Here is a 25,496-nt window from a genome sequence, read left to right as displayed (position 1 = left end):
TGTCCAGTTCTGGGCACCAGTCCTCAGGAAGGATGTACTGGAAATGGAGCGAGTACAAAGAAGGGCAACAAAGCTAATAAAGGGTCTGGAGGATCTTAGTTATGAGGAAAGGTTGCGAGCACTGAACTTAATCCCTCTGGAGAAGAGATGCTTGAGAGGGGATATGATTTCAATATACAAATACCGTACTGATGACCCCACAATAGGGCTTAAACTTTTTTGCAGAAGAGAGTTTAACAAGACTCGTGGCCACTCATTAAAATTAGAAGAAAAGAGGTTTAACCTTAAACTTTGTAGAGGGTTCTTTACTGTAAGAGCAGCAAGGATGTGGAATTCCCTTCCACAGGTAGTGGTCTCAGAGGGGAGCATTGATAGCTTCAAGAAACTATTAGATAAGCACCTGAATGACCGCACCATACAGGGATATATAATGTAATACTGACACATAATCACACACATAGGTTGGACTTGATGGACTTGTGTCTTTTTTCAACCTCACCTACTATGTAACTATGAAACTCTGAAAGTTAGATACAGAGGGTAACGCTATTAACTAAGATTTTAATATTACATTTTTGAACAGTTTGATAATAGAAGAAACTGAATAACGAATAAAGTTTTGGAAAAATACCACAATGATGTCAAACCGAGATGGAGACAGTTGAATCAATTGATTGACTGTATCAAATCAGAGTGATCCTGTGGATACAGTAACAGTAGAAAGTGCCACGTCCTGGAATTTGTGAAATATCGAAGAATTGGGACTTGGACTTTTTAGGCACAGTAAACAATAGTTAGTAAAAATTTTATTTTTATTACAAAAATTCACATAAAAAATCACAACATATTCTAAAAAATCCACATTGACAATATTGTACAAAATTATACAAAATACCGCTACTGCGTAGAACCAAGAAGATACGAAGGCAAAGGGATGAAATTGAAGTCATTCCTTGTTCCTTGTGTTATTTTGTCCACAGACATGGTTCAAAAGCAGGTAGGCGGTGTTAATGATGTAAGAGGTATTTAACTTTGCTCTACATGGTGCACTGTATAGCGCTTCTTCAGGAGAATATAATATAGTAGCTATCAAATTGATGGAAGAAAGAAGAATATGTGTAAGTATAACAATACAATTGCATTAGAATATTAATCACTTAGCATAAACATGAGCTGTAATACTTGTACCCAGGGCGGCCCACCAACCAATCAACTCTAATTTGGACAGATAAGCAGCAAACCAAAATGCTATGGGGGCGTGCATAATAAAATAACATGTGTAACAAACAAACTGTATATATATAAAAACAATAAGAAAGCCCATAAACTAGTATAGTATAATGCGGAGCTTAGCCTGTGGGGTCCTATAGCAGAACCAATCTCACAAAGCATTTTTGTATTTAAATAGTAACAAAAGAAGTACTAATCAAGCAAGGACCTACTTAACAAGGTGGAATAATTAGACGCATAGTATTTGTTTAAAAACAACACGGTATAGCAACCACGAGGGTGCAGATAGCTATACGGTAGAAAACTGGCAAAGCTGATGGGTCCTGACAGCAAGCACATAAAAACATATGTATAAATAATTGAAATAAAGCAAATACATAAGTACCTATAATAGAATGTCAAATAAGACACGCATAAATATAGCGAGTCCTACAAGCTTGACAGACCAATAATAATAAATAATAATTATTCTCACCGGAATAATCAAAAGTGACACATCTAAATGCTGATGGCAGGTATCGCTGAATGGTACAGGAATTGCCGGGTCAAATGGTAAACTCAGCCATATAGCGCCGGCCCCGAAAGAAAACCATTGATTTGCCCAAGGATCTATGCCAGATATTGGTACTGGCATAGAAAGGATCTAAAATAAAGTACATATAGTAAAGAATTACCAAAGTTCAAATGGAAAAAAGAGCTAGTACAGCAGAACTGGTAGCTGCATATCTCAAACATGTATTTATAAAGTCTTCCTACTAGGGATGAGCCAAACACCCCCCCGGTTCGGTTCGCAGCAGAACTTGCAAACAGGCAAAAAATTTGTTCGAACACGCGAACACCGTTAAAGTCTATGGGACACGAACATGAATAATCAAAAGTGCTCATTTTAAAGGCTTATATGCAAGTTATTGTCATAAAAAGTGTTTGGGGACCTGGGTCCTGCCCCAGGGGACATGTATCAATGCAAAAAGAATTTTTAAAAACGGCTGTTTTTTCGGGAGCAGTGATTTTAATAATGCTTAAAGTGAAACAATAAAAGTGTAATATTCCTTTAAATTTAGTACCTGGGGGGTGTCTATAGTATGCCTGTAAAGGGGCGTATGTTTCCTGTGTTTTATTTAAAACTACTCGCGGCTATTAATGAATTGTCGGGCCAACAATACGGATAAAAGTTCATTGATAAAAACTGCATGGGATTTCCCCACAGGGGAACCCCGAACCAAAATAATAAAAAAAAATGCATGGGGTCCCCCTAAATTCCATACCAGGCCCTTCAGGTCTGGTATGGAATATTAAGGGGAACCCCACGCCAAAATTTTTAAAAAAATGGCGTGGGGGGGCCCCCTCAAAATCCATACCAGACCCTTCACGTAACCTGGCAGGCTGCAGGAAAAGAGGGCGGGCCAAGAGAGCGCCCTCCCCTCCTGAACCATACCAGGCCACATGTCCTCAACATTGGGAGGGTGCTTTGAGGTAGCCACCCAAAGCACCTTGTCCCCATGTTGATGGGGAGAAGGGCCTCATCCCCACAACCCTTGGCCGGTGGTTGTGGGGGTCTGCGGGCGGGAGGCTTATCGGAATCTGGAAGCCCACTTTAACAAGGGAACCCCCAGATCCCAGCCCCCCTCTGTGTGAATTGGTAATGGGGTACAAATGTACCCCTACCATTTCACAAAAAAAGTGTCAAAAAGTTTAAAAAACGCAAGAGACGGTTTTTGACAAGTCCTTTATTAATTCCTTCTTCTTTTGGCTTCTTCTTCCATTTTCTTTCTTCTGGTGTTCTTTCAGTGTTCTTCTTCCTTCCTTTCTTCTTCTTCTTCTTCCTCCGCTCTTCTCGTCCCGCATCTTCCTCCAGGCTTCTTCTCCACTCCGTCCGCATGATCCGCCTCAGTGGGAGTCTTCAGCCGTGTGACGCTTGGCTTCTTCTGACAATTCTTATATAACAACAGAGGGCGGGGCCACCCGGTGACCCCGCCCTCTTCTAACGCACGGGGAATTCACTGGACTTCCCTGTAGCTTTGCCCGTGTTTTCAGAGGGGGGCGGGGTCACTGGGTGGCTCTCTCGTCCCCCCTCTTTTCCTGCGGCCTGCCAGGTTGCATGCTCGGATAAGGGTCTGGTATGGATTTTTGGGGGGACCCCATGCCATTTGTTTTTTCATTTTTGAGCGGGGGTTCCCCTTAATATCCATACCAGACCTGAAGGGCCTGGTATGGAATTTAGGGGGACCCCCACGCCATTTTTATTTAAATTTTGGTTTGGGGTTCCGCTGTGGGAAAATCCTATGCCGTTTTTATAAATGAACGGACCGACAATTCATTAATAGCCACGAGTAGTTTTAAATGACTTTTTTTCCTTTGAAATGTCATTTTGCTGTCAGACTGTTCTAAACATGGGAAACATGCGCCCCTTTACAGGCATACTATAGACACCCCCCAGGTACGAAATTTAAAGGAATATTACACTTTTATTGTTTCACTTTAAGCATTATTAAAATCACTGCTCCCGAAAAAACGGCCGTTTTTAAAAATTGTTTTTGCATTTATTTATGTCCCTTGCTGCAGGACCCAGGTCCCCAAACACTTTTTATGACAATACCATGCATATAAGCCTTTAAAATGAGCACTTTTGATTTCTCCCATAGACTTTTAAAGGGTGTTCCGCGGCTTTCGAATTTGCCGCGAACACCCCAAATTGTTTGCTGTTCGGCGATTAGTGATTATATTTGGAAGTCATTAGATGTTAGCTCCTTATACACATCCATTCCACATGCTTTTGGACTTGCAGGTCTCCATCATTTCCTGTTTCAGGATCAGTACATGAATGACAGACAAGCTGCATTCATTTTGGATTGTACCGAATTCTGTCTTGAACATAATTACTTTGCCTTTGACGACCAATTTTATGTGCAAGTTCAAGGCACTGCGATGGTCGCTAATTTTGCTCCCTCGTATGCCAATTTAGCAATGGGTCTCTGGGAACACAAGTACATATGGAACAACAATCCTTATTCAAGGCATCTTGTGTACTACGGCAGGTATATAGATGACATTGTTATCATCTGGAACGGTTCCCCTCAGGATACACTAGACTTTGTCAACCACTGTAATAACAATCCACATGGCCTAGGATTCACTTATGTCTCTGATGCAGAAAAATTGGCATTCTTGGATTTAGAGCTATGCCATGATGGTGACACTATACACGCCAGAAATTACTCCAAACCTACTGCCGGCAATTTACTGTTACACTACAAAAGTTGCCATTACCATAAGTGGAAGAATAATATTCCAAGAGGCCAATTTTGCCGCCTCAAACGTAATTGCACCAAACACCAAGATTTCATCAGGGAGAGTAGTGTGCTCAGCAAAAAACTGAGACATAAGGGATACCCAGAATCACTCATCCAGGAGGAATTTATGCATTATCTATTAGATACCCCTCTACAGAGTATAAAAGAAGCTACTGACCAATCAGTTCGCTTCACCACCAAATTCCATCATGATCACAAAAAAATGGAATCTATTCTTAAAAAATATTGGCCAATACTCCTAGAGGACCTCCATCTAAAAACTCTTCTACACAAATTCCCCATAGTAACTTATAGAAGAGCACCCAATGTTAAAAATAAAATTGCCCCTAGCAAGCTGAAACCCTTGTCTACACAGTCCAGTCCAGGCTTATGTTTAATTCCACTATATGGCATGTTTCATGGCAAAACTTGCGATTATGTGCAACACGGCCAGAAACACTTCTCCACAAAGGGCAAGACCTATAATATCAATGAGTTCTACAACTGCTCATCTGATTTTGTAGTTTATTGCCTTTATTGTCCCTGTCATTTACTATATGTAGGCCGTACCATCCGCCCCTTAAGACAAATATTTGGAGAACACTGCATAAATATCGAGGAAGGAAAGGACAAACATAGTGTTCCTCGCCATTTTTCCAAATGCCAAAAAGGCTCTACCCATGGCCTAAAGGTATGGGTCCTAGAACAAATGCTGAAAAATTTATCTGAAGCAGAGAGGTTTTTTAGGCTGTGCGAACGCAAAACTTTTTGGATATATTCCCTTGACACTTTGTCACCTGGGGGAATTAATGAGACTTTGGAGTTGTCTAAGATTTTATAAAAATTTACTTTGTTTTTCCCCTCCCCCTTCCCCTCCTTTATCCTGAGTTTTACTATTAAACAATCTGTATTGTGGCCATTCCACATCTGTAAAGAAGATAGTGTTATCAATGTTATCAAATATACCAAGATGTACATATATATATATATATATATATATATATATATATATATATATATATATATATATACCAAACTATGTCCTTCATAGATCTCCATACATCTTCTTTTTTCCTTTCTTTTTCCCCTTTATTCCTTTTAAATACTAGATGTTTTTATTGTTTATTGTCCAGTGCATATATCTTTTCAAAAAATATGCTCGTATTAACGATTATGCTGTGGTGTTTTTTCTTATACTGATCTTATCAGTTTTTTAATTTATTTATCTTTTAAATTTCCCCATATATTGTTCCTATATATTGTCCATTTTATTATACAATGTATATGCTTTCAAAATAATCCCATTATAGTTATTTTTATCCTCATTAAATTGTCCTACATATATATATATATTTTCCTTACTAGACCCCCATCCAATTATATCCCTAGAGTCCTTTTGTATTTGTCATATAACATCCATTTACTGTTGGAGTCCTTCTAGAGCAGGGGTCCTCAAACTACGGCCCGCGGGCCACATGCGGCCCGCCGAGGACATTTATTCGGCCCAATCCACCCAGGGCCGGATTCCCAAGAATCCAGGCTCGGGCCGGGGCCAGGTCGGCTCGGCTTCGGCAGGGAGCATATCCGCTCCGCTCCGCTCAAGCCGCCTCCCCCCACACCAGTAATGGAGGGCTCCGTGTGCCGTGCTGCAAGCTGGGAAGTGTAGTTCCCAGCACAGTCCCGCACGGAGACAGGAGGCGCGAAGAGTGACAGAGAGAGCGGAGGCTTCAAGCAACAGCCTACGAACAGGTGAGGACCCCACTGCCCCCTGTCCACCCCTCTGTCCCCCTGTCCACCCCACTGTCCCCCTGTCCACCCCACTGTCCCCCTGTCCACCCCACTGTCCCCCTGTCCACCCCACTGTCCCCCTGTCCACCCCACTGTCCACCCCTCTGTCCCCCTGTCCACCCCTCTGTCCCCCTGTCCACCCCTCTGTCCACCCCACTGTCCCCCTGTCCACCCCTCTGTCCACCCCACTGTCCCCCTGTCCACCCCTCTGTCCACCCCACTGTCCCCCCCTCTGTCCACCCCACTGTCCCCCTGTCCACCCCTCTGTCCCCCTGTCCACCCCTCTGTCCCCCTGTCCACCCCTCTGTCCCCCTGTCCACCCCTCTGTCCCCCTGTCCACCCCCCTGTCCACCCCTCTGTCCAGCCCACTGTCCCCCTGTCCCCCCTTTGTCCACCCCACTGTCCCCCTGTCCACCCCACTGTCCCCCTGTCCACCCCACTGTCCCCCTGTCCACCCCTCTGTCCACCCCTCTGTCCCCCTGTCCACCCCTCTGTCCCCCTGTCCACCCCTCTGTCCACCCCACTGTCCCCCTGTCCACCCCTCTGTCCACCCCACTGTCCCCCTGTCCACCCCTCTGTCCACCCCACTGTCCCCCCCTCTGTCCACCCCACTGTCCCCCTGTCCACCCCTCTGTCCCCCTGTCCACCCCTCTGTCCACCCCTCTGTCCCCCTGTCCACCCCTCTGTCCAGCCCACTGTCCCCCTGTCCCCCCTTTGTCCACCCCACTGTCCCCCTGTCCCCCCTCTGTCCACCCCTCTGTCCCCCTGTCCACCCTACTGTCCCCCTGTCCACCCCTCTGTCCCCCTGTCCACCCCTCTGTCCACCCCACTGTCCCCCTGTCCACCCCTCTGTCCCCCTGTCCACCCCTCTGTCCACCCCACTGTCCCCCTGTCCCCCCTCTGTCCACCCCTCTGTCCTCCTGTCCACCCCTCTGTCCACCCCTCTGTCCCCCTGTCCACCCCTCTGTCCCCCTGTCCACCCCACTGTCCCCCTGTTCCCCCTGTCCACCCCTCTGTCCCCCTGTCCACCCACTGTCCCCCTGTCCACCCCTCTGTCCCCCTGTCCCCCTGCCCCCCCCACTGTCCCCCTGTCCACCCCTCTGTCCCCCTGTCCACCCCTCTGTCCCCCTGTCCACCCCTCTGTCCCCCTGTCCACCCCTCTGTCCACCCCACTGTCCACCCCACTGTCCATCCCCCTGTCCACCCCACTGTCCATCCCCCTGTCCACCCCACTGTCCCCCCCTCTGTCCCCCTGTCCACCCCTCTGTCCCCCTGTCCCCCCCTCTGTCCACCCCTCTGTCCCCCTGTCCACCCCTCTGTCCCCCTGTCCCCCCCTCTGTCCACCCCTCTGTCCCCCTGTCCACCCCACTGTCCCCCCCACTGTCCCTCTGTCCCCCTGTCCACCCCTCTGTCCCCCTGTCCACCCCTCTGTCCCCCTGCCCCCCTCACTGTCCATCCCCCTGTCCACCCCACTGTCCATCCCCCTGTCCACCCCACTGTCCCCCTGTCCACCCCTCTGTCCCCCTGCCCCCCCCCACTGTCCCCCTGTCCACCCCTCTGTCCCCCTGTCCACCCCTCTGTCCACCCCACTGTCCCCCTGTTCCCCCTGTCCACCCCTCTGTCCCCCTGTCCACCCACTGTCCCCCTGTCCACCCCTCTGTCCCCCTGTCCACCCCTCTGTCCCCCTGTCCACCCCTCTGTCCACCCCACTGTCCCCCTGTTCCCCCTGTCCACCCCTCTGTCCCCCTGTCCACCCACTGTCCCCCTGTCCCCCCTCTGTCCCCCCGCCCCCCCCGTCCACCCCTCTGTCTCCCTGTCCACCCCTCTGTCCCCCTGTCCCCCCCACTGTCCCCCCCACTGTCCCCCTGTCCACCCCTCTGTCCCCCTGTCCACCCCTCTGTCCCCCTGTCCACCCCACTGTCCCCCCTCTGTCCCCCTGTCCACCCCTCTGTCCACCCCTCTGTACCCCTGTCCCCCTGTCCACCCCACTGTCCCCCTGTCCACCCCACTGTCCCCCTGTCCATCCCACTGTCCCCCTGTCCATCCCACTGTCCCCCTGTCCATCCCACTGTCCCCCCCCTCTGTCCCCCTGTCCACCCCACTGTCCCCCTGTCCACCCCACTGTCCCCCTGTCCACCCCACTGTCCACCCCTCTGTCCCCCTGTCCACCCCTCTGTCCCCCTGTCCACCCCTCTGTCCCCCTGTCCACCCCTCTGTCCCCCTGTCCACCCCTCTGTCCCCCTGTCCCCCCCCTCTGTCCACCCCACTGTCCCCCTGTCCATCCCACTGTCCCCCCCTCTGTCCCCCTGTCCCCCCCTCTGTCCCCCCCCCTCTGTCCCCCTGTCCACCCCTCTGTCCCCCTGTCCACCCCTCTGTCCCCCCCACTGTCCACCCCACTGTCTACCCCACTGTCCATCCCCCTGTCCACCCCACTGTCCCCCCCTCTGTCCACCCCACTGTCCCCCTGTCCACCCCTCTGTCCCCCTGTCCCCCCCTCTGTCCACCCCTCTGTCCCCCTGTCCACCCCTCTGTCCCCCTGTCCCCCCCTCTGTCCACCCCTCTGTCCCCCTGTCCACCCCACTGTCCCCCCCACTGTCCCTCTGTCCCCCTGTCCACCCCTCTGTCCCCCTGTCCACCCCTCTGTCCCCCTCACTGTCCATCCCCCTGTCCACCCCACTGTCCATCCCCCTGTCCACCCCACTGTCCATCCCCCTGTCCACCCCACTGTCCCCCCCACTGTCCACCCCTCTGTCCCTCTGTCCACCCCTCTGTCCACCCCACTATCCCTCTGTCCCCCTGTCCACCCCTCTGTCCCCCTGTCCACCCCTCTGTCCACCCCTCTGTCCCACTGTCCACCCCTCTGTCCCACTGTCCACCCCTCTGTCCCCCCCCTCTGTCCACCCCACTGTCCCCCCCCTCTGTCCACCCCACTGTCCCACCCCTCTGTCCCCCTGTCCCCCCTCTGTCCACCCCTCTGTCCCCCCCTCTGTCCCCCTGTCCACCCCACTGTCCCCCCCACTGTCCCCCTGTCCACCCCTCTGTCCCCCTGTCCACCCCACTGCCCCCCTGTCCACCCCACTGTCCCCCCCACTGTCCCCCTGTCCACCCCTCTGTCCCCCTGTCCACCCCACTGTCCCCCTGTCCACCCATCTGTCCCCCTGTCCACCCCACTGTCCCCCCCTCTGTCCCCCTGTCCACCCCATTGTCCCCCCCTCTGTCCCCCTGTCCACCCCATTGTCCCCCTGTCCACCCCTCTGTCCCCCTGTCCACCCCTCTGTCCCCCTGTCCCCCCTCTGTCCACCCCTATGTCCCCCCTCTGTCCCCCTGTCCACCCCTCTGTCCCCCTGTCCACCCCTCTGTCCCCCTGTCCACCCCTCTGTCCACCCCTCTGTCCCCCTATCCCCCCCACTGCCCCCCCCCTCTGTCCCCCCCACCCCCCTGTCCACCCCTCTGTCCCCCTGTCCCCCCCCCTCTGTCCCCCCCGCTGTCCCCCTGTCCACCCCTCTGTCCCCCTGTCCACCCCTCTGTCCCACTGTCCACCCCTCTGTCCCACTGTCCACCCCTCTGTCCCACTGTCCACCCCACTGTCCCACTGTCCCCCCCCACTGTCCCCCTGTCCACCCCACTGTCCCCCTGTCCACCCCTCTGTCCCCCTGTCCACCCCTCTGTCCCCCTGTCCACCCCTCTGTCCCCCTGTCCACCCCACTGTCCCCCCCTCTGTCCCCCTGTCCACCCCACTGTCCCCCTGTCCACCCCTCTGTCCACCCCTGTCCACCCCACTGTCCCCCTGTCCACCCCACTGTCCCCCTGTCCACCCCACTGTCCCCCTGTCCACCCCACTGTCCCCCTGTCCTCCTGTCCACCCCTCTGTCCCCCTGTCCACCCCTCTGTCCCCCTGTCCACCCCTCTGTCCCCCTGTCCACCCCTCTGTCCCCCTGTCCACCCCTCTGTCCCCCCCACTGTCCCCCTGTCCCCCCTCTGTCCCCCCCACTGTCCCCCTGTCCACCCCCCTGTCCCCCCCACTGTCCCCCTGTCCCCCCCACTGTCCATCCCCCTGTCCCCCCCTCTGTCCCCCTGTCCCCCTCACTGTCCATCCCCCTGTCCCCCCCCTCTGTACCCCTCACTGTCCCCCTGTCCACCCCTCTGTCCACCCCACTGTCCCCCTGTCCACCCCACTGTCCCCCTGTCCATCTCTCTGTCCCCCTGTCCATCCCTCTGTCCCCCTGTCCATCCCTCTGTCCCACTGTCCACCCCCTCTGTCATCCTGTCCACCCCCTCTGTCATCCTGTCCACCCCCTCTGTCATCCTGTCCACCCCCTCTGTCATCCTGTCCACCCCCTCTGTCCTCCTGTCCACCCCCTCTGTCCTCCTGTCCACCCCTCTGTCCTCCTGTCCACCCCTCTGTCCTCCTGTCCACCCCTCTGTCCCCCCCACTGTCCCCCTGTCCACCCCTCTGTCCCCCTGTCCACCCCTCTGTCCCCCTGTCCATCCCTCTATCCCCCTGTCCATCCCTCTGTCCCTCCCTCTGTCCCTCCCACTGTCCCCCTGTCCACCCCTCTGTCCATCCCACTGTCCCCCTGTCCATCCCACTGTCCCCCTGTCCCCCCCTCTGTCCCCCTGTCCCCCCCTCTGTCCCCCTGTCCCCCCCTCCACCCCTTTGTCCATCCCACTGTCCCACTGTCCATCCCCTATATATATTATTATTTATTATTCATTCTTTTATTCTTTTGCACTACAAAAAAGATGTGTGCATAGGAATTTAGGAATTAGTTCATATTTTTTTTAAACTATAGTGCGGCCCCCCAACAGTCTGAGGGACCGTGAACTGGCCCCTGTCTAAAAAGTTTGAGGACCCCTGTTCTAGAGTCTACACATCCTGCTGGACGGGACTGCTCCTTCTTTCCTATGGACGGATTGTTACAAACAGGCTGCTCATGCTGGGACATCACTACCTGAGCATTACCCGTGCTCTACTTGCTTTTTATCACATGTAAGTGGACATATTCGATTTGTATATTAAACATATTTAACTGATCCTGATCTGGAGGTGCTTTTTTTCTGCTTACTTTTTTAAATGTTAGGTTTGGACTGAATGCTCAGCTCATACCTATTTGCAAAGTTCAAAGACAAATTTATTACTGAAGATAAGACAGATTTTCACTCTGAAGTTGGCCATACATTATACAATTTTCTTTAGATTTACCAAAACCGTATAATATGAGGTCAGACCTAAAAACATTCAAGTTGCATGCAATCAGGCAGGCCCTTGCACTACATAGTTGAAGGTAAATCTAAAGGAAATTGAATAAGAACATTGTATAACGTATGACCGGCCTAAACTGATGAATAGTTAGGAAGTAGTCAGTTAAAGTTTAGTTCTGTTCTCAACTGCGAGTCAAAAATTTTTTTTATGACATTTGATTTATAGATTGAAGATTGATAGATGTCCCCCACTGTACCTACCTCTTATTCCATGAGCATGATCTATGAAATCCTCTTGGTCTTTATGCTGATACTGTGCCGTTATACAGCAAAAAGAGGATGTGGGCAGGACAGGCTTTTACAGGAACCACGCCAAGTGTGCTTTCAGTTTCACTTAACGTACCGCCATCTACCATCACTATAATGACTAGAATATATTTAACCCTTTTGTTGTCTACTTTAATGCCGCGTACACACGGTCGGACTTTTCGTCTACAAAAGTCCGACAGCCTGTCCGACAGACTTCCGGCGGACTTCCGGCGGACTTTCGGCGGACTTGCAGCAGACTTTCTAACGAACGGACTTGCCTACACACGATCACACAAAAGTCCGACAGATTCGTACGTGATGACGTACACCGGACTAAAATAAGGAAGTTGATAGCCAGTAGCCAATAGCTGCCCTAGCGTGGCTTTTTGTCCGTCGGACTAGCATACAGACGAGCGGATTTCGGGGTCCGTCGTAGTTACGACGTAAAGATTTGAAGCGTGTTTCAAATCTAAAGTCCGTCGGATTTGAGGCTGAAAAAGTCTGCTGAAAGTCCGGGGAAGCCCACACACGATCGGATTACCAGCCAGCTTTAGTCCGTCGGCGTCCGTTGGACTTTTGTAGACGAAAAGTCCGACCGTGTGTACGCGGCATTAGTCTTAGGTGGCCAGGCCATGTTTTCAGTGTTCAGTTTTCATGTTTCTCTATTGATTGGCTACCATGCACAGCTGCAATAGATTTTGCACTCTTCAGGTTTAGTAAATCTACCCCTTTGCATCCAGGGCAACTCATCTGTCCAGGGCTGGACTGGGACAAAAATTTGGCCCTGGACTTCTTCCAGACTGGCCCACTTTAATTTTGCAAACATGACCAATACAGGATAAAAACTATACGCAATTGCTCGAGGTGCACCCGCCCAGGATTGCCCTGCAAAGCAGGCAGTGGGTCCTGCTGGGAGCCGGCCACTGACCTGTGGGCCCTGCAAGGAGCTGGCCACAGGCCATGGCTATCTTCCAGCAGGACCCACAGTGTTGAGGCCTTTTTTGAGGTACTGGGTGGGCACTGGGGCAGGGTAAATGGAGGGGTGGATAGATGGGATTTGGGGTCAGCTGGCCCTGGGGGTATCAGGGTCTTTCACCTCAGCAATGCCTTCACCCCCCCTGGGAGCTTGAGCATGTGGACTACTACTCCCAGAATGCAACAGGGTGCAACAGCTAGCTGGCGGCCATGCCCCCCAGTGAACTGACACTGACAGCTCCAGCACAGCTGGCTCTGGCCACTCACACATAGCCTCCTGATCCATGTTCCTGAGGACAGGCCAGTGCAAGAATTTTTGTGTACTTAGGCAACGGTGCATTTTACCACCCCCCCACCCCAAGGCAACTGGATACGTCCCTGACTGCCACTATCGTCCTATGCATACAGAAAGAGCCCCCCTTTACCATCAGAGACCCCACTTACAGAATGAGCCCCCCTTTATCATCAGATCCCCCACTCACTGAAAGAACCCCCATTTACCATCAGATCCCCCACTCACAGAAAGTACCCCCCTTTACCATCAGATCCTCCACTCACAGAAATAACCCCCCTTTACCATCAGATCCCCCACTCACAGAAAGAACCCCCCTTTACCATCAGATCCTCCACTTACAGAAAGACCCCCCCTTTACCATCAGATCCCCCACTCACAGAAAGAACCCCCCTTTACCATCAGATCCCCCACTCACAGAAAGAACCCCCCTTTACCATCAGATCCCCCACTCACAGAAAGAACCCCCCTTTAGCATCAGATCCCCCACTCACAGAAAGAACCCCCCTTTACCATCAGAGACCCCACTTACAGAATGAGCCCCCCTTTACCATCAGATCCCCCACTCACAGAAAGAACCCCCCTTTAGCATCAGAACCTCCACTAACAGAAAAAAACCCCCTTTAGCATTAGATCCCCCACTCACAGAAAGAACCCCCCTTTACCATCAGATCCCCCACTCACAGAAAGAACCCCCCTTTACCATCAGATCCCCCACTCACAGAAAGAACCCCCCTTTAGCATCAGATCCCCCATTCACAGAAAGAACCCCCCTTTACCATCAGAGACCCCACTTACAGAATGAGCCCCCCTTTATCATCAGATCCCCCACTCACTGAAAGAACCCCCATTTACCATCAGATCCCCCACTCACAGAAAGAACCCTCTTTACCATCAGATCCCCCACTCACAGAAAGAACCCCCCTTTACCATCAGATCCCCCACTCACAGAAAGAACCCCCCTTTAGCATCAGATCCCCCACTCACAGAACCCCCCTTTAGCATTAGATCCCCCACTCACAGAAAGAACCCCCCTTTAGCATCAGATCCCCCACTCACAGAAAGAGTTCTCCAGCAGCGCTGGGAATATACATGGTGGAGAGACTGTGGGGGAAGAAAGTGTAGCTGCAGCAGCGGAGCACACAGATCACATTATACCTGACAGATGAGAACCAGGAAATGGAGGTTGGCGTGGTGGCTCCCTGTGCACGGTGTCCCGGTCCCGCACATGTCCTCCAGGCTCCACTAGTTTCGGCTTCAGCTCAGAGGAGGTGGGTGGAGCTAAGTACTAGGCGCGCACGGAGAAGGAGGAAGTTAAATCCTCCTCCGCTCTGTATTCTGGTGACGTCACTGGTTGCTACACGCCAGGCGGCAGGCGGCTAGCAACCATTCCGGGCAGTGAGCCAGCAGCTGTGGAACTACAACTTAAAGCGGGTCTCGGCCGGCCTGCCCGGCCAGAATAAGTGACAGTCGGTAAAGCGGCGATGGTGGCCTTTTAAGGAGGAATCAGATCGGCACAGGGGGCAATCCAGGGACACTGTATTGTCCGGGAATGAAAGGATCCTGTCACTGAAAGCGGCCCACTGAGCCATCGGCCCACCGGGAAAGTCCCGGTAGTCCTGATGGCCAGTACATGCCTGCATCTGTCTCTGTATGCATGCAACCATTCGAATGTTGGTTACCTGCGTACAGCAGAAATATGCTGCTTCTTGATGCTAAATGGCCCTTTTTAAATTATTTTTTAATTACATTTTTTTTTTTACAGTAGTGGGAGATTTTGGGAAATATCAGGGGTCTAAATTGTAGGGTTTCCCTAAACTTTCTGGGTTCACACTGTTTCATGTGCATTGCAGCGCATATTGTAACGCACGCGCATAAATGTGAATGAGCCCATATCATTTTTCTTTTTATTTCTTGTTAAACTGCAGCCCATAGATGTGAACAGTGGCGGCTGGTGCTCAAAATTTTTGTGGGGGGTGCAAAAAAATTTTGAAAAAAAAATCATCAATTGCAACCACTGTGCCCTCAAATGCTGCCACTGTGCCAACAAACGCTGCAACTGTGCACATCAAATGCTGCCACTGTGCACATCAAACGCTGCCACTGTGCACATCAAATGCTGCCACTGTGCCATCAAACGCTGCCACTGTGCCATCAAACGCTGCCACTGTGCCATCAAACGCTGCCACTGTGCACATCAAATGCTGCCACTGTGCCATCAAACGATGTCACTGTGCCATCAAACGATGTCACTGTGCCATCAAACGATGTCACTGTGCCATCAAATGCAGCCACTGTGCCCATCAAATGCAGCCACTGTGCCATCAAATGCTGCCACTGTGCCATCAAATGCTGCCACTGTGCCATCAAATGCTGCCACTGTGCCCATCAAATGCAGCCACTGTGCCATCAAATGCTGCCACTGTGCCATCAAATGCTGCCACTGTGCACATCAAACACTGCCACTGTGCCATCAAACACTGCCCACTGTGTCCATTAAATGCTGCCACTGTGCCATCAGACGCAGCCACTGTGCCATCAAATGCTGCCACTGTGCCATCAAATGCAGCCACTGTGCCATCAAATGCAGCCACTGTGCTCATTAAATTCTGCCACTGTGCCATCAAATGCTGCCACTGTGCCCTCAAATTTTGCCACTGTGCCCTCAAATGCTGCCACTGTGCTCTCAAATTCTGCCACTGTGCCATCAAATGCTGCCACCGTGCCCATCAAACACAGCCACCGTGCCCATCAAACACAGCCACCGTGCCCATCAAACGCAGCCACCGTGCCCATCAAACGCAGCCACCGTGCCCATCAAACGCAGCCACCGTGCCCATCAAACGCAGCCACCGTGCCCATCAAACGCAGCCACCGTGCCCATCAAACGCAGCCACCGTGCCCATCAAACGCAGCCACTGTGTAATCAAATGCAGCCACTGTGCCCATCAAACGCTGCCACTGTGCCATTAAACTCTGCCACTGTGCCATCAAGATGGAGGGGAATGGGTCCCCTTCTGATTTTTTTTGCCAGTTCAGATAGGAGGTAGCCGGGTGTAAGTAGACACACGTCTATTTACATCTGGCTACCCATAGAGGAAAATGAAGGGTGCAATCAGGTCCCTCTGAAAAATGTAAAACAATAATGTGGCACTCCAAATAGTGACAAAATATATAAGAACCTGTGAAGTCCAATGTGAATGTAGTGAATGAACCACCAATATCATATAAAGTGAATTAAACAATATGTGATGTATAAAAACAAAGTTCAAAGTAAATGTTCAAAAATAAATAAAAAATTCTTGGATGAACAAACAAAAAAGTGCAAGGTCGATGGTCTGAGAATAAGCCCCATATGATATCAGAGGAGAGGTTCCAACATCAGAAAACAAACTCTATGGTGTATAATGATCCACATCAAAAGTAAAAATTATGATCCATGGTATAAAAAACAAAAAAAAAAAAAAAAAAACACACATAGTGTAACACTGTATAGTGGGTTTAATGTAAAAAAACAAGAAGTATACACTTACAAAAATTCCATAAATTGCTAGTAACCTTCGGTTATAAAAACAACAGTATGCAGTAATTCCACGAGCGTCACCCGACGCGTTTTGTCCAATTGGACATCATCTGGGGTGTGAGGCTTGTGTTACCAATGAGGAATTGTGTCAGAAATGGCAACTGGGGACACCTGGATGTTTAGACCGAAGGTGTTCCAATATGGCACCGGCGTGCATTCCACGCCTCGCTTTCAAATCCCATTATGATTTCATAAGAACGGAAATGTCCATTTACATCTGGCTAGCCATAGAGGGAAATGGAGGGTGCAGTCAGGTCCCTCTGAAAAATGGCCAGGCAGACCCGATCAGACCACCCGTTTGAAAGGACCTAATAGTGAGGCAGTATTGAATGTCCTTTAGCCCAAGGCCTGGCAAAGCACTTGGGAATGCAGGTCTGTTAGTGCATGATGAACAAAGCTCAGACTTTGTTGCATGCCAACAAAATAAGTCAAAAATTAAAACATTCAAAGGCTTCCTAGGTTTGTAGCTGAGGGAGATAAGGGCTAAACTCAGTACACCCAACCATTTCCTTCCTGCAACTCATGTATTTTAGCAAGTTGGTCTTTTGAAGGTACCATTAGGCCTCGTGCACACAGGGCTTAAAAATGCTACTTTTATAGACATTTGACTTTTTTGAACCTGTAAACACACCTCTATCTTAGCCATGCATAGGCGTTTACATGGGGTGCAAAGCACAAAGATGACGCTCACAACAGGGAACACACCTCATAGATTAACAGTGGAGTCCTTCACTGGGTGCTCTGGCTCAAATGGCCTCCAGCCATTGAAAATGCAGCTCCAAGAGAGATGTTTCCGGCAACTTCAGATTCCCATGAAAATCTTTATTTGCAACATAAAGGTCAAATTAAAAACAACTGACGCATCATGCTGTGAACAAGGCTGTATGCCGAAACCTGTCAGCTGTTTTTAATCTTGACCTTTATGTAGCTAATAAAGATTTTCATGGATTTCTGGAGTTGCCAGCTACATCTTTCTTGGAGCTGTGTTTACATGGGGTATTAGAAGAGGAGCGTTTATAGGCTGAAAAACAATAAAAAAAAAAAACATCACTTGAGCATTCCGGCAAGGAGTTTTTGGGCAGAAATAAGTGCTGAACATGCCTAAACGTGTGTAAGCACATCTAAATGCATCAAAACACTAGGTGCCTTTAGCTTGAACTTCCATTCATTCCAATGGCCAGAATAAATGAATATTAATATTGGGCCAATGGAATCAATGAACGCCAAAAAGGTTTGATGTGGATAAACATGCCTCCATGTATGTGCAAAACACTGCTTTGGGTTTGTTTGTTTCAGCCTTCGTTCACATTGAAGTGACTTGTCATGCGATTTGACAGGTCAAATCGCATGACAAGTCAGTCGCAGCCTATTGCTGGCAATGGCACCGTTTCAATCGGTGCAACGCAGACTTTGCAGCGCCGCACCTTTTTGAAAAAGTAGTTCCTGCACTATTTTTGCCAATTTCGGGTGCGACTTCAATAGACATCTGTGCATGAAGCCACACAGATGTCTTTCGAGTAGCACCTGAAATCGCAGTGACCTGCTACTTTGAAATCGTGCAACTTCAAGTGAAGCAAAACATCAAAAACACTATTTTTTTTATCCGGCTCTGTAAAAAGTCTGTAAAATATCTCTCAAAAGAGAAAGGAGAGGGAGAGAGAGGCACCAGACCACCACTGGTGTAGTAGGAATTAATAAGTATAAATGGTTAAACAAATTATTATGCACTCACAAGCATCCCAAATAGGCATTGAAACAGCTCAGTCTGAAGCCACCAGGGGAAAGTCCAGTCTCAACAGGAACCGCTGGGATCGCAGGAGCGCTAAAGAAGCCAGTGCAGGGATCCAGAGAAGCCACCAGGGAGTCACAGCGGGAGACTCGGACAAGCTGTCAGCAGAGCTGTCAAATGCCAGGACGCAGTATTCAATCAGGAACGCATTTCGGAGGCCAGACCACACCTCCTTCGTCTGCCTGTGCCTGCTCTCTATCTAAGTGCATGTTTACCAGCTCACAGATGAGCTAAAGGACTGTAGGTATAATACCTGTGGGTACCAGCTAGGACCTTAGCAGTAATACAGTACAAATGGGAATCCACACACTCACCTGCAGAACATTAAAGGAAAAGTACAGGCAAAGCTTGTTTGGATGTACTTCTCCTATGGATCACAGAAGTGCAGTTCACTTTGCACTCCTGTGACCCATTTTCTGAAGTCCGCTCTCTGCTGACATCATAGAAGTCGGTCCAGGCTCTGCGTCATGGACAATGGAGTCGGGACCCACCAGATCCCTAGACGGACACTCGGCTCAGCCTCTCAGCGAGCCACTGAGAGCCTGAGCTCCAACCCCTCCACAGCCCATTACTCCAGTGGGCGAGGAGGGGCAGAGCAGAGAGCTGTGACTGACAGTCTACAGCTCTCTGCTCACGGAGCTCTGAGAACCGAGTGATCGGCAGTGTGCGCTGGGGTTTGGAGGTGGAGGGAGGTACAGAGATGTGCTGGGGGTTGGAGGTGGAGTGGGTACAGAGATGTGCTGGGGGTTGGAGGTGGAGTGGGTACAGAGATGTGCTGGGGGTTGGAGGTGGAGTGGGTACAGAGATGTGCTGGGTGTTGGAGGTTGAGGGGGGTACAGAGATGTGCTGGGTGTTGGAGGTGGAGTGGGTACAGAGATGTGCTGGGTGTTGGAGGTTGAGGGGGGTACAGAGATGTGCTGGGGGTTGGAGGTGGAGGGGGGTACAGAGATGTGCTGGGGGTTGGAGGTGGAGGGGGGTACAGAGATGTGCTGGGGGTTGGAGGTGGAGGGGGGTACAGAGATGTGCTGGGGGTTGGAGGTGGAGGGGGGTACAGAGATGTGCTGGGGGTTGGAGGTGGAGTGGGTACAGAGATGTGCTGGGTGTTGGAGGTGGAGTGGGTACAGAGATGTGCTGGGGGTTGGAGGTGGAGTGGGTACAGAGATGTGCTGGGGGTTGGAGGTGGAGTGGGTACAGAGATGTGCTGGGTGTTGGAGGTTGAGGGGGGTACAGAGATGTGCTGGGTGTTGGAGGTGGAGTGGGTACAGAGATGTGCTGGGTGTTGGAGGTAGAGGGGGGTACAGAGATGTGCCTGGGGTTGGAGGTGGAGTGGGTACAGAGATGTGCTGGGGGTTGGAGGTGGAGGGGGGTACAGAGATGTGCTGGGGGTTGGAGGTGGAGGGGGGTACAGAGATGTGCTGGGGGTTGGAGGTGGAGGGGGGTACAGAGATGTGCTGGGGGTTGGAGGTGGAGGGGGGTACAGAGAAGTGCTGGGGGTTGGAGGTGGAGTGGGTACAGAGATGTGCTGGGGGTTGGAGGTGAAGGGGGGTACAGAGATGTGCTGGGGGTTGGAGGTGGAGTGGGTACAGAGATGTGCTGGGGGTTGGAGGTGGAGTGGGTACAGAGATGTGCTGGGTGTTGGAGGTTGAGGGGGGTACAGAGATGTGCTGGGTGTTGGAGGTGGAGTGGGTACAGAGATGTGCTGGGTGTTGGAGGTTGAGGGGGGTACAGAGATGTGCTGGGGGTTGGAGGTGGAGGGGGGTACAGAGATGTGCTGGGGGTTGGAGGTGGAGGGGGGTACAGAGATGTGCTGGGGGTTGGAGGTGGAGGGGGGTACAGAGATGTGCTGGGGGTTGGAGGTGGAGGGGGGTACAGAGATGTGCTGGGGGTTGGAGGTGGAGTGGGTACAGAGATGTGCTGGGTGTTGGAGGTGGAGTGGGTACAGAGATGTGCTGGGGGTTGGAGGTGGAGTGGGTACAGAGATGTGCTGGGGGTTGGAGGTGGAGTGGGTACAGAGATGTGCTGGGTGTTGGAGGTTGAGGGGGGTACAGAGATGTGCTGGGTGTTGGAGGTGGAGTGGGTACAGAGATGTGCTGGGTGTTGGAGGTAGAGGGGGGTACAGAGATGTGCCTGGGGTTGGAGGTGGAGTGGGTACAGAGATGTGCTGGGGGTTGGAGGTGGAGGGGGGTACAGAGATGTGCTGGGGGTTGGAGGTGGAGGGGGGTACAGAGATGTGCTGGGGGTTGGAGGTGGAGGGGGGTACAGAGATGTGCTGGGGGTTGGAGGTGGAGGGGGGTACAGAGATGTGCTGGGGGTTGGAGGTGGAGTGGGTACAGAGATGTGCTGGGGGTTGGAGGTGAAGGGGGGTACAGAGATGTGCTGGGGGTTGGAGGTGGAGTGGGTACAGAGATGTGCTGGGGGTTGGAGGTGGAGTGGGTACAAAGATGTGCTGGGGGTTGGAGGTGGAGTGGGTACAGAGATGTGCTGGGGTTGGAGGTGGAGTGGGTACAGAGATGTGCTGGGTGTTGGAGGTTGAGGGGGGTACAGAGATGTGCTGGGGGTTGGAGGTGGAGTGGGTACAGAGATGTGCTGGGGGTTGGAGGTGGAGTGGGTACAGAGATGTGCTGGGGGTTGGAGGTGGAGTGGGTACAGAGATGTGCTGGGGGTTGGAGGTGGAGTGGGTACAGAGATGTGCTGGGTGTTGGAGGTTGAGGGGGGTACAGAGATGTGCTGGGGGTTGGAGGTGGAGTGGGTACAGAGATGTGCTGGGGGTTGGAGGTGGAGGGGGGTACAGAGATGTGCTGGGGGTTGGAGGTGGAGTGGGTACAGAGATGTGCTGGGGGTTGGAGGTGGAGTGGGTACAGAGATGTGCTGGGGGTTGGAGGTGAAGGGGGGTACAGAGATGTGCTGGGGGTTGGAGGTGGAGTGGGTACAGAGATGTGCTGGGGGTTGGAGGTGGAGTGGGTACAGAGATGTGCTGGGTGTTGGAGGTGGAGTGGGTACAGAGATGTGCTGGGGGTTGGAGGTGGAGTGGGTACAGAGATGTGCTGGGTGTTGGAGGTTGAGGGGGGTACAGAGATGTGCTGGGTGTTGGAGGTGGAGTGGGTACAGAGATGTGCTGGGTGTTGGAGGTTGAGGGGGGTACAGAGATGTGCGGGGGGTTGGAGGTGGAGTGGGTACAGAGATGTGCTGGGGGTTGGAGGTGGAGGGGGGTACAGAGATGTGCTGGGGGTTGGAGGTGGAGGGGGGTACAGAGATGTGCTGGGGGTTGGAGGTGGAAGGGGGTACAGAGATGTGCTGGGGGTTGGAGGTGGAGGGGGGTACAGAGATGTGCTGGGGGTTGGAGGTGGAGTGGGTACAGAGATGTGCTGGGGGTTGGAGGTGAAGGGGGGTACAGAGATGTGCTGGGGGTTGGAGGTGGAGTGGGTACAGAGATGTGCTGGGGGTTGGAGGTGGAGGGGGGTACAGAGATGTGCTGGGGGTTGGAGGTGGAGGGGGGTACAGAGATGTGCTGGGGGTTGGAGGTGGAGTGGGTACAGAGATGTGCTGGGGGTTGGAGGTGGAGGGGGGTACAGAGATGTGCTGGGGTTGGAGGTGGAGTGGGTACAGAGATGTGCTGGGTGTTGGAGGTTGAGGGGGGTACAGAGATGTGCTGGGGGTTGGAGGTGGAGTGGGTACAGAGATGTGCTGGGGGTTGGAGGTGGAGTGGGTACAGAGATGTGCTGGGGGTTGGAGGTGGAGTGGGTACAGAGATGTGCTGGGGGTTGGAGGTGGAGTGGGTACAGAGATGTGCTGGGTGTTGGAGGTTGAGGGGGGTACAGAGATGTGCTGGGGGTTGGAGGTGGAGTGGGTACAGAGATGTGCTGGGGGTTGGAGGTGGAGTGGGTACAGAGATGTGCTGGGGGTTGGAGGTGGAGTGGGTACAGAGATGTGCTGGGGGTTGGAGGTGGAGTGGGTACAGAGATGTGCTGGGGGTTGGAGGTGAAGGGGGGTACAGAGATGTGCTGGGGGTTGGAGGTGGAGTGGGTACAGAGATGTGCTGGGGGTTGGAGGTGGAGTGGGTACAGAGATGTGCTGGGGGTTGGAGGTGGAGTGGGTACAGAGATGTGCTGGGGGTTGGAGGTGGAGTGGGTACAGAGATGTGCTGGGGGTTGGAGGTGGAGTGGGTACAGAGATGTGCTGGGGGTTGGAGGTGGAGTGGGTACAGAGATGTGCTGGGGGTTGGAGGTGGAGGGGGGTACAGAGATGTGCTGGGGGTTGGAGGTGGAGTGGGTACAGAGATGTGCTGGGGGTTGGAGGTGGAGGGGGGTACAGAGATGTGCTGGCGGATCGAATTGGATGGTCGGTTTCCATCCAAAAACCCCACAAAGAGCAGCGTGCTGTGTCCATGTCCGCTCTGCATCAGCGGACCGGACACAGACATGTTATCCGTTTGCTCAGCGGTAATCAGGGGAGAAATCCCCCACTGAGCAAACGGATTCCACTGTGTCAACTTAAATTTGATTTGCCGGGTGCCTGCATCACACAAGTCCTCCTGGTTGATTCCTTTGACAGACAGCACACTTGTCCAATGCTGGGGCATGTGTGCTGTCTATCATAGGTAGGAGCCGTCCAGGAGCCGTCCAGGAGGCGGGACTTGTTTGATGGTCTGGTGAATCAAATTAAAGTTTGCACAGTGGGAGACGCAGGCCTGAGACCCCCCCACTGTGTGGCACCCTGGGTGGACCCCCCCACCTCAGCACCCGCCCAGGATCTGTGTGATGATCTGGCCATTGTCAGCAGAACACTGGCTCTTTTCTCCTCTCTGATCCCCTGCACACATGAGGCTGCATTGCTGGGCACTGGTGAGGCTGCATTCCTGGGAACAGGTGAGGCTGCATTGCTGGGCACTGGTGAGGCTACATTCCTGGGCACTGGTGAAGCTGCATTCCTGGGCACTGGTGAGACTGCATTCCTGGGCGCTGGTGAGGCTGCATTGCTGGGCACAGGTGAAGCTGCATTGCTGGTCACTGGTGAGGCTGCATTGCTGGGCACAGATGAGGCTGCATTGCTGGGCACAGGTGAGGCTGCATTCCTGGGCACAGGTGAAGCTGCATTCCTGGGCACTGGCAAGGCTGCATTCCTGGGCACCTAGCGAGGCTGAATTGCTGGGCACAGGTGAAGTTGCATTCCTGGGCACAGGTGAAGTTGCATTCCTGGGCACTGGTGAGGCTGCATTCCTGGGCACTGGTGAGGCTGCATTGCTGGGCACTGGTGAGGCTGTATTGCTGGGCACTGGTGAGTCTGCATTCCTGGGCACTGGTGAGTCTGCATTGCTGGGCACTGGTGAGTCTGCATTCCTGGGCACAGGTGAGGCTGCATTCCTTGGCACTGGTGAGGCTGCATTGCTGGGCACTGGTGAGGCTGCATTGCTGGGCACAGGTAAGGCTGCATTCCTGGGCACTGGTGAGGCTGCATTCCTGGGCACTGGTGAGGCTGTATTCCTGGGTACTGGTGTGGCTGCATTGCTGGGCACAGGTGAGGCTGCATTCCTGGGCACTGGCATGGCTGCATTGCTGGGCACTGGTATGGCTGCATTGCTGGGCACTGGTGAGGCTGCATTGCTGGGCACTGGTGAGGCTGCATTCCTAGGCACTGGTGAGGCTGCATTGCTGGGCACTGGTGGGGCTGCATTCCTGGGCACTGGTGAAGCTGCATTCCTGGGCACTGGTGAGACTGCATTCCTGGGCGCTGGTGAGGCTGCATTGCTGGGCACAGGTGAAGCTGCATTGCTGGGCACTGGTGAGGCTGCATTGCTGGGCACAGATGATGCTGCATTGCTGGGCACAGGTGAGGCTGCATTCCTGGGCACAGGTGAAGCTGCATTCCTGGGCACTGGCAAGACTGCATTTCTGGGCACCTAGCGAGGCTGCATTGCTGGGCACAGGTGAAGTTGCATTCCTGGGCACAGGTGAAGTTGCATTCCTGGGCACTGGTGAGGCTGCATTCCTGGGCACTGGTGAGGCTGCATTCCTGGGCACTGGTGAGGCTGCATTGCTGGGCACTGGTGAGGCTGTATTGCTGGGCACTGGTGAGTCTGCACTCCTGGGCACTGGTGAGTCTGCATTCCTGGGCACTGATGAGGCTGCATTGCTGGGCACTGGTGAGGCTGCATTCCTGGGCACTGATGAGGCTACGTTCCTGGGCACTGGTGAGTCTGCATTGCTGGGCACTGGTGAGTCTGCATTCCTGGGCACAGGTGAGGCTGCATTCCTTGGCACCGGTGAGGCTGCATTGCTGGGCACTGGTGAGGCTGCATTGCTGGGCACAGGTAAGGCTGCATTCCTGGGCACTGGTGAGGCTGCATTCCTGGGCACTGGTGAGGCTGTATTCCTGGGTACTGGTGTGGCTGCATTGCTGGGCACAGGTGAGGCTGCATTCCTGGGCACTGGTATGGCTGCATTGCTGGGCACTGGTATGGCTGCATTGCCGGGCACTGGTATGGCTGCATTGCTGGGCACTGGTGAGGCTGCATTCCTGGGCACTGGTGAGGCTGCATTCCTAGGCACTGGTGAGGCTGCATTGCTGGGCACTGGTGGGGCTGCATTCCTGGGCACAGGTGAGCCTGCATTTCTGGGCACTGGTGAGGTTGCATTCCTGGGCACTGGTGAGGCTGCATTGCTGGGCACTGGTGAGGCTGCATAGATGGGCACTGATGAGGCTGCATTCCTGGGCACAGGTGAAGCTGCATTCCTGGGCACTGGCAAGGCTGCATTCCTGGGCACCTAGCGAGGCTGAATTGCTGGGCACAGGTGAAGTTGCATTCCTGGGCACAGGTGAAGTTGCATTCCTGGGCACTGGTGAGGCTGCATTCTTTATGTAATGGACTCCTGAACTCTGCAATCTGTTTTTTCTCTATCTTATCTTCATAACTTTTAACAGTCATATCTCAAAAAATTCTAAGCACTATCTTTTTTTATGGACGAAATATGAGAAATAACGTATATATTAAACAATAATTCCATAAACACATAGCACATACGCTGCATGTATCATTTAAGG

At 52.6% G+C, this 25,496-nt stretch overlaps 1 protein-coding gene across 46 annotated transcripts in view; it reads right to left on the bottom strand.

The window, feature by feature from the left end:
* Window positions 1-11,894, bottom strand: part of LOC141148329 (interferon-induced very large GTPase 1-like) — a 420,233-nt gene extending 408,339 nt beyond the window's left edge. For all 46 annotated transcript variants that reach the window (XM_073635660.1, XM_073635670.1, XM_073635662.1 and 43 more), the window contains exon 1: window positions 11,772-11,894. The gene's annotated coding sequence lies outside the window, so the exon portion shown is untranslated. The remainder of the gene's footprint in view (window positions 1-11,771) is intronic.
* Between the last annotated feature and the right edge of the window lie 13,602 nt (window positions 11,895-25,496).

This window comes from Aquarana catesbeiana, linkage group LG06 (genome assembly GCF_042186555.1).
Source record: "Aquarana catesbeiana isolate 2022-GZ linkage group LG06, ASM4218655v1, whole genome shotgun sequence".
NCBI lineage: Eukaryota > Metazoa > Chordata > Amphibia > Anura > Ranidae > Aquarana > Aquarana catesbeiana.
This window is presented reverse-complemented; position numbering and strand designations above follow the sequence as displayed.